The following is a 17,140-nucleotide window of genomic DNA, read 5'->3' as shown; positions in this document are numbered from 1 at the left end:
CTCACTGGAAATCCTCAAATTCTAACATTCTAAATTAACATTCCGAGGCAATAAATACTACATTAAGTCAATTTTAAGATAAAGTTATGCGTGTGTCATGTGTAGTTAAAGCCTGTCAATCAACATTAGCGTGTCACCTTTAGGTTGAATAATGCAAGGACACTAGAACTCTGGCAAATGTTTGTCTGCATATTCAGCAATTAGAATATAAAGCTTACAAAATGTCATCGCTAAGACCCAGAATCTGCCCCAAAATTACGGCCAAGCTGTTAAGCGGGAACATTGTGATTTCTGAAGGATCATGTGACACTGAAGACTGGAGTAATGGCTGCTGAAAATTCAGATTTGCCGTCACAGGAATAAATTACATTTTAAAATATATTCAAACAGAAAACAGTTATTTTAAAATGTAATAATGTCACAATACTGTTTTTAAAACTGCTTTCAAAAACATTAAAAACTCTTATCTTAATTCTTCCTTTCTGACTCATTCAGCATGTAAAACACAAAACAAAAGGAAGTTATTCACCTAAAGTCCGATCAATCTGAATTTTTTTTTTCTCAATTAGTACAGGCAGGCCTATCTTTAGATCAGAGAGCCAGAAGAGAGGATATTCCTACAGCGCTCGAATGATGTCCGTGTCTCTCAGCACCATACTGTAAGCCTACAGCTGCGTTTGAGCCACAAAAACAGACAAACTTTGCATGAGACAGACAGGATTTCATTCAGACTTAACTGCCGTTCTAACCGCCCATGAGGTGCTAACAGCAGGACAGTGGCTGTGCTGACGTTTCTATTGTGTTAAAGATAGTTCCCAGCATGCTGCTGCTTTTGAGACAAGCGTTCACCATTCTTCTTATTTGTGTTTGGCTCGCTCACATCCTCCTTCAGCATATTGCTAACAAATTTGACGTGACACGATTTCTTAAGATTTTTCAATTTGCCATAAAAAGTGTTTTGGCTCCGAGCAGAGGGTTCTTGCATTACACAGATCCAGGATGAGCTCCCCACATATACATTCAAATCCGATCCGTATGAGGAAAAACATCAAAAAGTGCTCTCAGATCAATGTACAACAAAAGGACAGCTTCTACCCACACCATGCTTTTTCCTGGTCTACTCTTCATCTGTGACAAAGTGGTTACCGGCTTCTGTTTCCATAACAACCGTTACTGAGTGTCGATTACCTAAAAGACACAGAGATGAGAGGAGCTGCAGCCTTTTTGCAGGACAATTCAACAGTTTAGAGTAGGAGACACAGCTAAGAACACCTCAAAAGACTCGATCATGCATCTGAGGACGTTCATCATAATGCAACACCAACTTTCCCATAATATGACCCATAAGCTTAAACAATCTGAATCTTTGCTGGAATTTTACAGAAGCCCTTTTTGTGGTGCTTTTTGGTGGCCACACAGTATTTCATCCCCCCAGAGATATTAGTGTAATACAACTGAATAAAAGAGAGAACTCTTCGTCTTGAGACCGTCAAAATAAGTTTTGTGGGTGATATTATGGTCGGTGTCACCCACGGCCAGGGTTACTTATAAAAAAGCTGAGACCATGCGCGGCCACAAATGAGATTTAAGTGCACTAAAAATGAAAAAAGGTTGAGAGAAATATGACAGACTGAGAAAAATCCCTTCTGTCTGCTTGCCTTTCCTCAGGCAAGGATTAACCGGCTTTAACAATATCCATATTCCATAATAAAGCCACCTGACTGCAGCGAGGAAGGCAGATCTCTAACCTCTATATCTCTAATGTCATTTTTCCTCAGGTGCACAGCATGTAAAAAACTATGATTAATTTTAAATTAGATAAGCCCCCCATGGACACGCTTATTGACCTGTCTCACTTGTACGTAGACTTTCGGTGAACTTTCCCTGAATTGATCGTGAAATGAAAACCAGGATTTTTGCTAAGAGAGACATTTTTAGTGCAAAATGTCATGTAAGGGTTACATACAAATAAAGAGTGCAAGCAGGCTGTACATTTTCCCAAGACATAATTCTTCACAGTTCTATAGAATATGATTATATGCTTCTATAGGATGTGTAGGAAGTGCATGAGGAAAAATAAATCTATTTGTTTAGCTGTGTGTGGGTCAATGATATATATTACAGAAAAGATAAAAAGAAACTTATTAAAATGCATGTTGTAAATTAAATCTTTGCATCATGTTGGTTTCATATGGTTTTGTAAACTTTTGATCTACTGGAAACCTTTCAATTTAATTAAAATGCAGAGTTTTTATATCGTATGTTTTTTTTTTTTAAGATTTTTAAAAATATATGTTTAAATTACTTTTTGTTACAAATATCATTCATTATTTATTCCTTAGTATCGCAAAGTTTTTTCAGGGCTATACCACATGACATTTTGGAACCTGAACTACCTTTTCATGTCATAAAAAGGTCCTATTATCTGATATTTTAAGAGACTATAACATTGACAGTCTTTTCTTATAAGTAAAAATAAAACATTAAATGTAATGCTTTTAATGTTTTCTTTTTTTTATTATGCTATCAAAACCCCCAGATATTTTTACTTTATGCCTCTAAAAAAATAAAAATAAGTTTGAATTCAGAAACATGATCATCATACAGATAGAAGAGTTCTATTTGACTGTCTGTCACAATGTAACAATGAATCTGATTGCCTGTCACAGTCACTCATGTCATTCACCCTACACTGTAAAAACTTGTGAGGAAGTTAGGAAACCTATTGCCTTAAAAAGTAAATAAACTAATTGAAAAAAATGATGTTATGTAAACTTGAAAATTCCACATAGCTTTTTTTTTTCAGTTACACATTGTTTATTTACACATTGTTTATTACTGAAAAAAAGTTAAATCAACTGATCACTTTTTACAGTGTACTACCATAAAACCAGCTCAAGCATAATAGGCTTTATTAATAATTCAAAGAGCTGCCAATATTTAAGCACAACATGTGTTATTCTGATACACAAACTTTTTTTGTTTAAATGTAGAAAATTACTAGCAGATTTTGTGGCTTTTGCATCCTGGTGTTCGCAGTGTTATGCTGAATGCAGTTGTTGGAGGAAGTATGGGAGTGTGCTTATTTTCATTGGTGGTTTCTGTGGAGCTTGACTGCAGAGTCCCAGTTGAGTGTTTTGCAGAGCTGCCAGACGTGGCAAGAAGTTGAGTTTCACACATGAACACCATCCAAACAATTAGTCAAGTCCCTCGAGGGTGACATGTTTGTGTTGCATATTGTATAATAAACAGGATGTCATGTGGTCAGAACTATCATGGGGGTGTTTGTAGTGATCAGAAAAAAATGTCTTTAGGATAAATCACACATTCCTTGACAACAGTTTTATACTCCAGTGAGAAACAATTCTCTTAAATCCCTCTATGCAGTGTTAGAAAATTCAATATGATCCCAACACATGAGCCAAATCCCTTCTCATTTTCCAGGAGTGTGGATGCTCCAATCCTAGATTCACCTCCGGGGTCTGTCCCTAATCTCACCCTGACCATCTGTGAGCGCGTGAAACACCTCCATTAGATCCAGTCTGACCAGGAGAAAAGCAGACCCCCCTGTGCGGGCCCTAATCTTGGGTATTATGCCCAGTCTGGCACATCCTAGTGGACATAATACGGCGAACAAAGGGCCGAAATGCTGGAGGCATTTTCTTGAACATCATTCTTTTGAAAAAGTATGTCCACTGGCCTCAGCGATTTTCCATGGGAAACAAATTACCTCAAAATCACAAACATGTCTTCTGGCAGCACGAGTCCTGTCAAGTCAGTTGGTCAAATCACTGTTCAAAGACAGGGCACATGGAAAGACCACAAAGCATTCTGTCGGAACTGTGCTTTTAATTTAAGGCAGGACCCTTTTTTGATCAGGCCAGCTGCAAAGAATGGTGGTTAGCGGATGGTATGAAAAGGGCAGGTGCGTTGGCAGGCTGGGAAGGACAAGAAGGAGAGGAAAGGAGAGAGAGCAGCTGGGGCTTTCTGTCTGGCCTTATGTGCAGGGTGTGTCTTTGGGAACTGTGAACTAGGCCGCACTAAACAAAACACATGAAAAAGTCCCTCTGTTGGCTTCCTCAAAAGTCTTGAAAATCTGTTTTATGAAGAGGAGGTGATCCTTTATCTTTTGTTCCAGGCATCCATAGCAGCGCTTCCATGAACATGAAAATCCCTTTGAGAGAGCACACCATGTAAGGAGTGAGGAGAAAGGGGGGTGGAGACGCTGGAAGCGACAGAGCTGAAGAACTGACATGCCGGAACGGTGAATTATTCCCGCCATCCTGACCGGCCTGAGAAAAGTCTGCTGTCTCCTCTCTCTCTGCCCTTTTATTTACCACAGTCATGTACCAGCCCTCTTTGGCTTGCACATATAAATATTTAAAAAGCAACTGCTCTGTTTCATCAATCTGCGAGTCAGTTGCCATTACAGCGGGCTACATGCGGATTTGCCCTCACTAATGGACAACTAAACAGGGATGCCGCTTCAGGGTCTCGTTCTCTGCTTTCCACACATACAATGACACATTCGCGTTCTCAGGCGTGCACGCTGGGTGAACATAAAGATAGTCCGCCCTCAAATTAAGACCTGTAGCTCCATTGCTGTTAATCCTTCCTCCCCCTCAGTGGCATGCGGTGCCAGCGCGCTGCGTAGACCTTAATAAATGTGCCGACGGTGAGCTGCAGTGAAATGTGGAGCTCATAAGAAACCAAAGAGGCTAATAAGTCAGACGCCATGTGGATTTAGTGTACAGCACACGGCGCGATGGGAGAGAGCAGCCACATATTAGAAATGCCAAAGAAATTGTTCAAATCCATCAGAGAAAGCGAGAGGAAGTCTGTGAGAATGGAGGAAGAAACAATACATTGGGAATGAGAATCTTAATTTTATTTGATGTAATAAAAATAAAATATCACATGCCTATGCATATACAGAAAGTCATTATGTTCCCAGTCTAAATTTAAAACCGAGTCATGCAGATTGATATCAGATCATTGTATTATAATGATATTAATGAGATGAGGTGTGAATGAGATGGCTATTACAGAGAGAGTGAAAGAATGAATCGTAAGGAGAAGCCCTCACACGACTTGAAGTTCAACGAGGAGCACATAAACTTGAGCTTGTTGTGCTTGGCAGAAGGGCTGAAGGGAACTAATATTTATATCCATAACGAGTCTCATTGCACAGGACTGACAATACAACTAGAAATATATGCTCTCACAGTCATGTGAGCACCTACAGGCATCAATGCCATCATGGAGGAGTTGTACATTTTGTATGCAATACTTTTATTTCTGCAGCACTTCAGCAGTACATCACATCAACATCACTAGCACCATCATCACAATGTTGTCATAATTGTCTTCATCATCCCTATTATAATTGCTAATCATCTTCATCCTTTTCTTTATCATTACATCACCATCATTATTAACAGCATCAGCATCATCATTTTCATTATCACCATCATTACCACCACTATCGTCATATCACCATCATCACATCATCTTAATTACCATCATCTTCATAGCATCACCATCATTGTTACCATCATCATATTAACATCATCCTCATCATAACAAACTATTTTTCATTATCATAATTATCATAATCTTCATCATTACCTCACCATTATTGCTACATCATGATTGTTATAATTTTCATCATTACATCACTATATTTTTTGCCATCTCACCATTATCTTCATTACATCATAATTATTAATAGCATTAGCATTTAGCATCATCATCATCTTAATTACCATCATCTACAACTTAATAACATCACAATCATTATTACATCATCATCGTCATCATTACAAACTATTTTCGCCATCTCATTACCATAATTATCATCATCTTCATCATTATATCACTATCATTGCTACATCATCATCGTTATTATTGTCATCCTTACATCATCATCATTAATAGTGTTAGCATTTAGCATCATCCTCATCATTACCATAATCTTCATCATTACATCAACATCACTGCTACCAGCTTCATAATCATTTTCATCATTACCATCACTGTTATTGTTTTCATCTCACTATCTTCATCATTACATCATCATCTTCATCATTACAGCATCCTCATAATTACCATCACTTTCACTATCTCACCATCATCTCCATCCTTACATCATCATCATTAATAGCATTAGCATTTAGAATCATCCTCCTCATTACCATCATCATCATCATTATATCACATTGTTGTCGTTTCACCATCATAACATCATCATAATTACCAACATCTTCATCATTACATCACCATCACTGCTACCAGCATCATAATCATTGTCATCATTACTTCACTATCATTATTGTCATTTCACCATCTTCATCATTACATAATTATCATCTTCATCATTACATCATCATCGTTATCATCACTATCATCATTGTCATCTCACCATGATGACTATTATCACTATTATTATCATGTAATCACTACCAACAGAGCAGTAAGTACAGTTAAATGTCCATTCACACTCTGTACCCGTATCTCACCCAATCATTGGATTGGTCAGACACCACCGCCCTCATCTATCAGTCAATTCAGGCTGGATTAAGGATGTACGAAAGAAGGTGAGAGAACACTTTATCATTCATATCCAGCTGTATGCCCAACCTTTCGTCCTCTGCTGGTATTTTCGTGTCTATGTGTGTGGGGGTTGTAAAGAGTGTTAGTTCTTAAGACCTGTCCTCCTGCAATGCTACATTTTCACCTGTAAAAAAAATCCTCACAGGGATGCTATTGCACGAAAACCTCCCTATTTTGCTTGATATATATTTCACACAACACAGACCTGAATGACATTCTGACTCAAAATGTTGGTTATGGCACAAAACAGGACCGTCAAAGGAAAAATCAATTCGAATGGTTTTTAACAGGAACACACTCCACTTTCCCAGACATACCTTCTGCTGTAGAATGTGAATGAGATTTCACATGGTCACCATCTGGTCAACAGGGAGGTTTACCACATTGATTTATTTAGTTATTTATTTTGCAGTAAAACAATTATGTTTTCCTTTTATTTTCACACCTATTGTCAAAGATGTTCCTCTCACCTCCAGCAGACATTTCCTAAATTCACAATTAGAAGCCCCTCTCTCTAATCCAGCATTTTCAGGATTCTCACTCTGCAGCCTCTATGCTAATGATCATTTTTTGGGGGTTATTTTTGTGGCAAAAGTCCTCTTAGTGCTGACCCTCTCTGATCTATGATGACAGGGGCCTAAGAGCAGTGTGAATAATTTTTAAATTCTCCTTAAAAATAAAGCACATGGGGCACATCCCAAAAACAATTTGCATGGTGCAATTCATAATTTTGCAATAAAATGGTGTAGGTGGATATATGGCAGAGTACAATGCTTTTCTCCATTATTTGATGAACTAACAATGCCATTATTGCTTAAAAATGTACCCAAACATCTAAACCACCTGCTTTCTGAGTCATAGGCTTTTGAAATATCACATGAAAAGGCCCACCCCACAGAGCGTTAAATGAAGTGCCTACAGTAGGACAAATAAGATGCAAACACACAAACACGCGCAGTTGCATGCATACATACTGTACTGTTATCATATCAATATAGCTTTCTATTCATTTAATTGAACTGATTTAGAGTATCCTTCACTGGGCACACAGTGAGAGAATGTGTAATCTCTGGCTATAGATGCTCACTGAGGTGCCACAGTTTATTAGATGTGTTGTCATTATTGTTGAGACAGTTTAATGGAGCCACCTGTGGGCAGCCCTTACTCATCTCAGTGGAGAGCTAACAAGCCACTATTAGCCATGTTATTCTTCTATGTTATACTGTCCTGCACAGCCTATTAGACCCAGTCCTTTACAAAAATGCAGAATTTACAGTTTCTATTAAAATACCTTATAATAGCCTATACTGTATTTTATAAATTATACAGTGATGAGCCAAAACATTATGACCAGTCACAGGTGAAGTGAATATTGTTGACCATCTCCTAACAAGGCCATATATTAAGGTCTGGGTAGATTAGAAGGTAAGCAAACAATCAGTTCTCGTAATCAGAGTGTTGCATGCAGGAGAAATGGGCAGGAATAAAGATCTGAGCGACTTTGACAAGGGCCAAATTGTTATGGCAAGGCGCCTGTGTCAGAGTATCTCTGAGACGGCTTGTGGGTTGCTCCCGTCCAGTAGTTGTGAGAATTTACCGATAGTGGTCCGGGGAGGGAGAAATCACAAACTAGTGACAGGGTGTTGGGTGCCCAAGGCTCATCGATACATGAGAGCAACAAAGCTATTCCGTATGGTCTGATCCAACAGAAGATGGATGGATATAGGAGGAATGTGTCACAACACACAGTGCATCAGAATATGAGGCTGCATAGCCACAGACCAATCAGAGTGCCTATGATCACCCCTGTCCACCGTTGAAAGCCCCTATAATACTGTATCTTAGAGCAATGGAAGAAGGTTGTCCGGTCCAATGAGTCCTGTTTTCTTTTACATCATGTGGACGGCCATGTAAGTGTGCACAATTTACCTGGGGAAGTGATGGCACCATGATTCACTATGGGACGACGACAAGCTGGTGGATGGAATGTGACGCTCTGGGAAATGTTCTGCTGGGAAACTCTGGGTCCAGCCATTCATGTGGATGTAAATTTGACATGCTATCTACATGATCATTGTTGCAGACCAGGTACACTCCTTTATGACTTTATGCCACACTGCACACATTGTTCAGGAATGGTTTGAGGAACATGACAAAGTGTTTAAGGCCTCCAAATTCCCCATATCTCAGTCCAATTGAGCATTTCTGGGATGTGCTGTACCAACAAGTTCGATCCACAGAGGCACTAACTCGCAACCTACAGGACTTGAAGGATCTGCTGCTAACATCTTGGTGCCAGATGCCATAGGACAACTTCAGAGGTCTTGTAGAGTCCATGCCTTGGTGCAGGTGTTGTTTCGGCAGCACGCAGATGACCCAACAGTATATAAGGTGGTCAGGGCTGTCGCTAGCAGGGCGAGAGGTGGTGATAATTTAGGGGCCCCCAACCCTATCCCACCTCTCACCCCATTTATGTGGTGATCATGATTAAATTAACTCTTAAGTTGTAATACAAAGATAAAATACTCATAATTTTAAAGGTATAATATGTATTTTTTCGCCGCTAGGGGTCACTAACCTCTTCAAAGCAATAACAAAGGCGTAGATTGATGACACAGTGAATGAGCGTGGAATCATGGAACTTGTATCATGCCGATAGATCTAATAATGTTTATGGGGAAATAATGTTTATGGATTAGTGAATACATGTTTTTTTTAACATGACTGTTGTATGAAGCAGGGTGCGATTATTCATGAGAGACAGACATCAGCGCCACACGCAAGTCCCGGTGGATATAAAGGAATGAGGACATTTCATTCTACCGAACTACCTGCAAGTGCTGAATTACTACTCATACAGGTCAGTTTATTTGACGAATTAAAATTGTGAGCTGTTTCACTTGGTCTACACTATCATACTAAACTGCATTTGAGTGTGTTTAAAGGTATAATGTTATTCTCTGGGTTAGTTTGTTGGCTGTATGAGACTAGCAGTAAGCTAGATCAACATAAGAATATCATATGATACTGATCATGTTCTAACATTTCATCATGTTGAGCTATATAACATTGACTCGTTTTATGTACATTTGCTCACCAGTCTAATAAAGCACATGCAAGAGCGGCGTTGTTTGCCGCAAAGCTCTCAGCATCTCGAAAACTCCACGCAGAAACTGATTCTCGTTTTATTTCTTATTTTGTCCCAAAGTCTGCTTGCCACGGTCCATAACGCTTGAACGAAACAACAACAGCGTGCCGCGAGACGTTATGCAGTTGTCCACGTCTGTTGCCGTCTATGGCAGAACAAGCGGAAACCAGGGATAACCCAGATATTACGTCATTGACAGGCGACAAGTGACAAGGGACGGGCACTATTTAAAATCGTTAATTTCTCTGAATTTACAAATTCTTGGAAACATTTTGGATAATGTAAGTACATAATTGAAAGAAATATATAAGACTGTGCAAGTGGTTTTGGGATATTTTAATACAAAAATCTTACATATTGTACCTTTAAATGTATAACAAAAATAAGATAACGGGCAGACTGTTCAGAATGTCTTTCCTTTCCACTCATTTTTTTTTGCACATGGATTATTTTGTTTGTTTACTAACATGGATTATTTTGTTTGTTTACTATATTCCATTCTATATTTATAAGCAATATAAATATTTACCAATTTACTTATTAATTTAATGTTTTAACAGAGACTGACCTCTGCCTGTAGTGATGGTTTGCTGTTTGACAGCTGCTGTTTTGATTTTAATCTCTTGTTACTCATAATGACCAGCCAGATTGTGAGGTTTGATCCTCTTGTCTGGCTGTCTGGGTCAAAAGAGCGGTTTGATTTAGAAGATAAAATCCATTTCTATGGTCTGTCTGCCACTGTTGCCAGGCAGGATGGAGCCATTCTGAAGTTACTCAAGGAAGCGAGACTTGAGTGTTTACAGTCAAAAGGTCATAAGTTACCTTAAGTTACATCAACAGCCAAGCAAGCACTGCTCTGTCTCTTGGCCGTTGCCGTGGTGCTGAGGGTAATGATTGAGATGCAGTTTGACCAATGTTTGCGTTACGTACATGACAGACCGACCAATGGTGGCGTGCAAGAAGGCGGGACCTAAAGCAATGCAAAAACGCACACAATGAATGGCGACTGTAGAAAGCAAAAGCCAAATCCCGGACATTTTGGGCAATCTAGAAATCCCAGCTGGACGCATTTTTTTAGGTCCACAAAGAGGACATGTCCGGGAAAAAGAGGACGTATGGTCACCCTACATTATCTGAAGAAAATGTGAGTGGTGCTTGTCCACGCAAAACTCATTGCTATGATTCTAGGGGAGGGGTAGGCAAGTTCGGTCCTAGAGAGCGGCTGTCCTGCAGAATTTTGCTCAAACCCTGAAAAAAACCTCACCTGCCCACAGCCTTAGTAATAATGAAGACATTGAATAGTTTGTTCAGGTGTGTTTGATTAGGGTTGTAGCTAAATTCTGCAGGACAGTGGCTCTATAGGACCGAACTTGCCTACCCCTGTTCTAGGGGGTTGTGGATGGTTGCTTGCTTCTTCCTTCTTCTTCTCGTCTTTATTAAGAATCCACAACAAAGCGACTTGATCTCATTGATTTTAAATGGAGAGCTGGTAACTTTTAGCCACACAAGCAGCAGCGAACCTTGGCAACAGGGTGAAGCCATGTCCAGTGACATGGCAATGTTGAGAAATTAACTTAATTCAAACAAAGGATGATTTTTGGGACTGACAACCAATAGGAGTGAACACTGTCAGTGAAGGTCACATATCACCAGTCTCGAGTGCAGGCATTCACGCATTTTTGTGGTGCTCTCAGCAGATCAGCATTATCAGGTTATGGCTGATGTTATTTTCCAATGGTTCCAAAGTGATCAGTCACATGGCATTTATAGCTCAGGCTCACAAAATGAGCGGTCACAAAGTAAAGATGGCAGCATCCAGGTTGCGGTACGTCTGGTGTTGCATGTGCTAAGTCAAGCAACTGCCATTGAGATGAATGGGCTTGTTAACGGAAGACAAATCAGTTGTTAATGGCCTGTTACCAGCAAGACGTCAGCTAGAAACTCTAGCAACCATGTTTCAGTCCTGGTGCTACGGGAAATGCTGAACGATATCTAAAAATTCCTGCAGTCCAAGATATCCACATTTCCACATGTTCGTACTTTACTAGTTTTTAATGGAAAATCACATCTGTGCGCAATGTGTACGATAAATCACCTTTATTTCTATCGGAGCCACTGAAGATGGCTTTCACAGACCGGTTGCTGGCATCTGCTCTTACCTTATTGAATGCCCAGGAGTTTAATTAGCAGTGGAGCCACCTGGATCTCTCTATGGAGTGAACATCTGAAACAAAAACAAATTCAGGTAGAAAAACAACCTGTTACTGCCTGCTGCTTTAACACACCGGAAAACACGAGAGGGAAGGAGGGAGATCGAGGTGCACATCTGCTAGAGTTTAATAATACCTTTGTTTTACAGGTCTGTTTCAGCTAACATACATGGCTATAGTGTTCTGTAACACACATGCAGACACATCTTCCTCCTACACAGCATGTAAATTAATGGTTACGGTAACAGCAGGTCTGTATAGGTGGAGAAGTCTAAGAAAGTTTGTGTGCCGTAGAGGGGAGCATCAATGTGTGTGTTCACCCCGAGGCTGTGTGTGCTGTCAGCATACACTCTTTAAAACAACTCAGAGGAAATTAATGGAGGAGGAAATGAATTATGTCTCGAAACAATCGACCAGACTTCACAGCCATGTTACCAAAGACTGAGAGAGTCAGCTCATCCCATGGTGAAAAAAAGCCCTTTAAAACACACACGTACATACAGACTGACAGATAGTGTAAGAACAGGAGAGAAGAAATGAGACGGTTTATGGCCTGTAGTTAAAAAGCTGAGGACATTTTATATGCCACACTGAACTCTTTCTCTCTCACTTTCTGACAGTGCACAAATTGGATAGGTGTTATAGTACACGTGTGTGAAAACACCTTTCTCTGTCTGTCTCTCCCTTTGCTGATAAGTGTTTGGTGTGTGAATTCACCTGTGGTAAGGCGAAGACGGTGAATTCGGTGAATAAACAGAAAAGTACACTTGTTGAGTGCAAGATGTGTCAAATTTAATTGTGTAGGTGATGAAGCCACTGGAGAATATGCAGTGGACCCAAAAAAGTATTTGAACACCTACTGTATGCCCTTTCAAAAAGAATGCACAAAATGTTGTGGCTTTAGCTATAGTATCAGGGACCTTCCGAGGATTCGCAAGGGGGTTCTAGGTGGTCTGCAGAAAAAAAAATGTATTCACTATAGTAAAAGTATTTGGACACTTGTTAGTGGATCATGTTGTCATGTGATACACTTACTTTGAACTTAAGGAGAACTGACTTCATATATCCACTAAAGCAAACATTGGCAATGCTTTAGCTTTTTATACAATATTACAATACAATGACATTTATACATTTGGATTGTGGCATAAGTGTCCGAATAGTTTTTGGGGGTCACTGCAAGTCATGTCCTGTAAATGCGTGATGGTAAACACTATCAAAGGTTCATGGGTTAGTGTTTATGGTGCATACCTCTGTCTGCATATATGTGTGTGTGGGCTGTAGTCTGAGCAGCTGGGGCCGTCAGTAATTCCTCCTCCTGAGGGGGTTGTTATTCTGCAGTTTATAGGACCATGCAGCGCTCTATTCCCTGGCTGAGACACCACCACAGAGACGGAGGCAGAGATGGAAAGACCACAGAGCTCATATGCCATTCCAGAGCAATCACACACACACACCAGCGTCTTTACTTTGCACACTGGAACTCATGCAACACACACCACCTGCATACACACATTCACGGGGGCTAAATGAAGGGCTTTGATAGGCTGTGATTGATTAAACATGTCTAGCAGTGCTTACTCACTGAATGAATCTGAGAGGGAAAGTAATGATACCCCTCGATACCCACTGGAGCTGGCTAAGCTGCCCTCTGGGTAATGGTAATGTTTTCCTCTTGTGTTCCCATGGCCTTGCTGTAGCAGTGGAATGTTAAAAATAAGCCCATTAAAAGGTGGGGAAAGTGCTGGGTGAGGGATGGGTTTGTGTGTGTGCGTGCACTGTGAGGGACAATAAGTAGATATTCAAACTCTGTTGAACCTTTTGCAGCTGTTTTCATACACACACAGGGCCAGAAATCTGCCATTCTGGTGGCTTTATAACACTGTAAAACACTGGCTTTTTAAAATTCTGTAAACAACCCTGTGAACAGAGATGTGTGTTATTAGCAGAACTAAAGAACTGACAGCACTGTACAACAATACACAAGCACTTATATGTAATGCATACATATAAGTGTATATGTACACTTCGCATTGGGGTCCTCATCATCCTGTCGGGGGATATTTTGAGAGAACCACCGGCTGGATGTACATTATCCCTTACTTAAACTTCACCGTTTTTTAGATGCAGACCTTGTTACAACCTGACATGTTATGACAATGTGTTGTAATGAAAATAAAAATTACATTTGGAACTGTAACGATGTGGTTGAATGATAGGAGGAAGCAGGATCCACGTGCAGCAAACTTTATTAAATAAACCCAAAACGACACGGGACACGGGACACGGGACACGGGACACGGGACACGGGACACGGGACACGGGACACGGGACAGCCAACATACAATAACAAGAACTCACAAAGACTGAGACTATACACAGGGCTTAAATACACAGGCAAACAAGTTAAACAAGATAACAAAGGGGCGTGGCTAATTAGAAACACCCGGGAAGACTAATAAACAAGAAAAACTACAAAGGACTACAAAACATGGCACAGAACAGGAAATAACAAATGTCCACACAAGACAAGGGGAACACAAGACAGGAATCATGACAGGAACATTTTCTAGATATTACCAATCATCACCAAACACTCAGTTATATTATTGAGGACATCTCAGAATTCCATTGTTTCTATCCCAACTACGAAATAGCAAAGTCTGTTTGTCGATATAGCAAAGTCTCTCGCTTGGTTACAATACACTTCACACAAAAACTTTCACTGCTTTAGAGGATATTTCTCTCTATGTGTCATCTGTCAAAAGTTTGCATTTCAAATGACAATTTCTCTGTTGCTTCTATTTAGGAAATAATTGGCAATCTCACTTTGCTGAGTTGAATATATGTCTCCTTCTTTCCAGCTATTCTGTATTCTACTATATTCCTTTCGTCCTCCGCTGGTCTACCCTGACTTTGATGTCTAATCCAACTATCTCAAGGTAACACTAACAAAATAAAACATCACATTATTGATGCTGCAATGACAAAACTGTTCTAGCAGCCCTTTCCTCTGTCTTTCACTCTCTTATTCACACACTCACATATTTACACTCACACAAATCATATCATTTCTCCCAGTGAGACGTGAATTTGATTATCATCTGAATAGATAATAAGCACCAAAGATGATTTATAACGTCATTATCGATGAAAGCATTTTTACAGCATCAATATAATCATATTTCATGAAGTCCATTCCTGAACGTCCAACTTTCACCAACAATATTAAACGATCAAAACATCCCGAATAATTATTTTCAAAACAATCACTGTGTGGAAAGCGAGAGAGAAAGCCTTTTTACAGAAATGTAATTTGATTTTGCTGGAGGCAGATGAGTCAGAGGCTTTCGGAGTGCGGCAGGAGAAAGACTGACTGCGAACAGCCGGCAAAAGACTTCTCTAATTTTCTGACAGTCGTATGACTGGCCATTTTTAACCTGCATTCACCCCCTCCCACATCTCCTCATTTGCATATAGGGGAATAATAACCCAGAGATGTGAAACTACAGAAAAAATATGACGGGTGGTGTTGATTTCACCTTGGCTATCTGAAACATAATTGCGGCATGAAGGGAAACGTGAGACATACAAAGGCCCGTCTGATCTCTGCAGCAGTTTGCACGCTGTTGCCAAATACCTCAACGGCGGCAGACAGCACATCCAGACGAGGCTAACACCAGCTTTCACCAACCCAAACATGCCACTTATGGTGTTTAAACAACCTTAATGGAAAATAGCATAGGTCCTTCTCCACATGCCCATTTGAAGGGAGCGGTTGGTGGGCACTTCGCATTGACAATCTCCCTAAAAGGGGAGGGGGGTGCAGTAGGAGGGTAAAAAATGACAGGTTGTTGCTTCGTTTTGTTCAACATGACGGTAAATCTGTTGTTAGGTAGATATTTACATGAGCTGAATCTAAACAGTTCTTCAGGGTAGAATAATAACAGCCGCTCTCAGCTGGTAATAAACAAGCACATGCTCACAAAATGAACTCAAAGACACCCTCCCTCAAGAAGATTCTGGAACTTTTTGGTCTTGGAACATGATAAAATAGAAGATCTGAAAGCAGGTGTGGAATCTCTTCACAAAAATTTGATACGGTCCATGTTCTTTGCCATCACATTTTCCATTCCAAATGAATTCAGTGTGGAGACAGACAATGAGAGTCAGACTTATTTTCTTTTGAAAACCACAAAAAATAAAGAGGATTCTTTTTTTCTTACTTATTTTGATTCTCAGTAAGACAATTTAATGTTTCTCTCCGTGTGACTGTGTTGTGTCACAGTCAGGCTCAAAAGATGTTTACCTACAAGATGTGGAAAATTATCATTTAATTTTATCATTATCAATTATCAAGTTTGACCGACCCTTTGCCAACATATGAAAGGATTCCCAAAAGATCCCATTTCATTAGCTGTATATCCTCTCACATCTATGATGGAAGATGAGGTGAAGCACCTCACCAAAAAGGAAATATCTGCGGCATATGCAAGTAAACATGAAAGCCCTGATGCTGACATTAAAGCCAGCAGATTAAGTATTGTATTCAGATCCCCCGAATTGCTTGTAGGCAATAAAAAATGAAGAGAAGTGCTCCAAACAGATGTGTACTCGGAAAGTGTTTGAATGGCTGTTGACGAAATACTTGTCAATTAATTTATCTGTGCTTATTAGTTTAGTTTTAGAACATTCTGAGAACTTTACGGGCATCTTCAACTCATTTCTTAAGAGTTTTTAATGCAGATAGTTGCTCCATTATTTGCTTTAAATGTTATGCCGATCCTGAATGAATGATTTATGATTGCATGCAGGTTATTGCAACAATGTTTTCCTACCCCTAAACACGACTTTGAACAAAACAAACTGTTATTAGTCACTTCACATTGGCCTGTTCCTACCTTAGTAGATGGTCCCCTTAGTCATGACAACTCTCAGAGTGTTTGGCATGGTAATGGATATGACAATGTTGATATATCTGGTCTTGGTGGAATAGATCTGCCACGCTGCTGTTATTGCTTCTGCTGGTACAGGACTGGCTATACTGCCAATACATACACGGCATGCTGCTGTGAGCAAGTAAGACATGCTGCTGCTGTACAGAAAAGCTTATATGAATTACCCATAGAAGATCTACACAGGTGGAGCTGGGGAAGGTGGAGGGTTTCTG

This window comes from Leuciscus leuciscus (genome assembly GCF_965113295.1).
Source record: "Leuciscus leuciscus genome assembly, chromosome: 7".
NCBI classification, from domain to species: domain Eukaryota; kingdom Metazoa; phylum Chordata; class Actinopteri; order Cypriniformes; family Leuciscidae; genus Leuciscus; species Leuciscus leuciscus.
The sequence above is the reverse complement of the archived record's forward strand: the minus strand, read 5'-3'. Positions refer to the sequence as shown.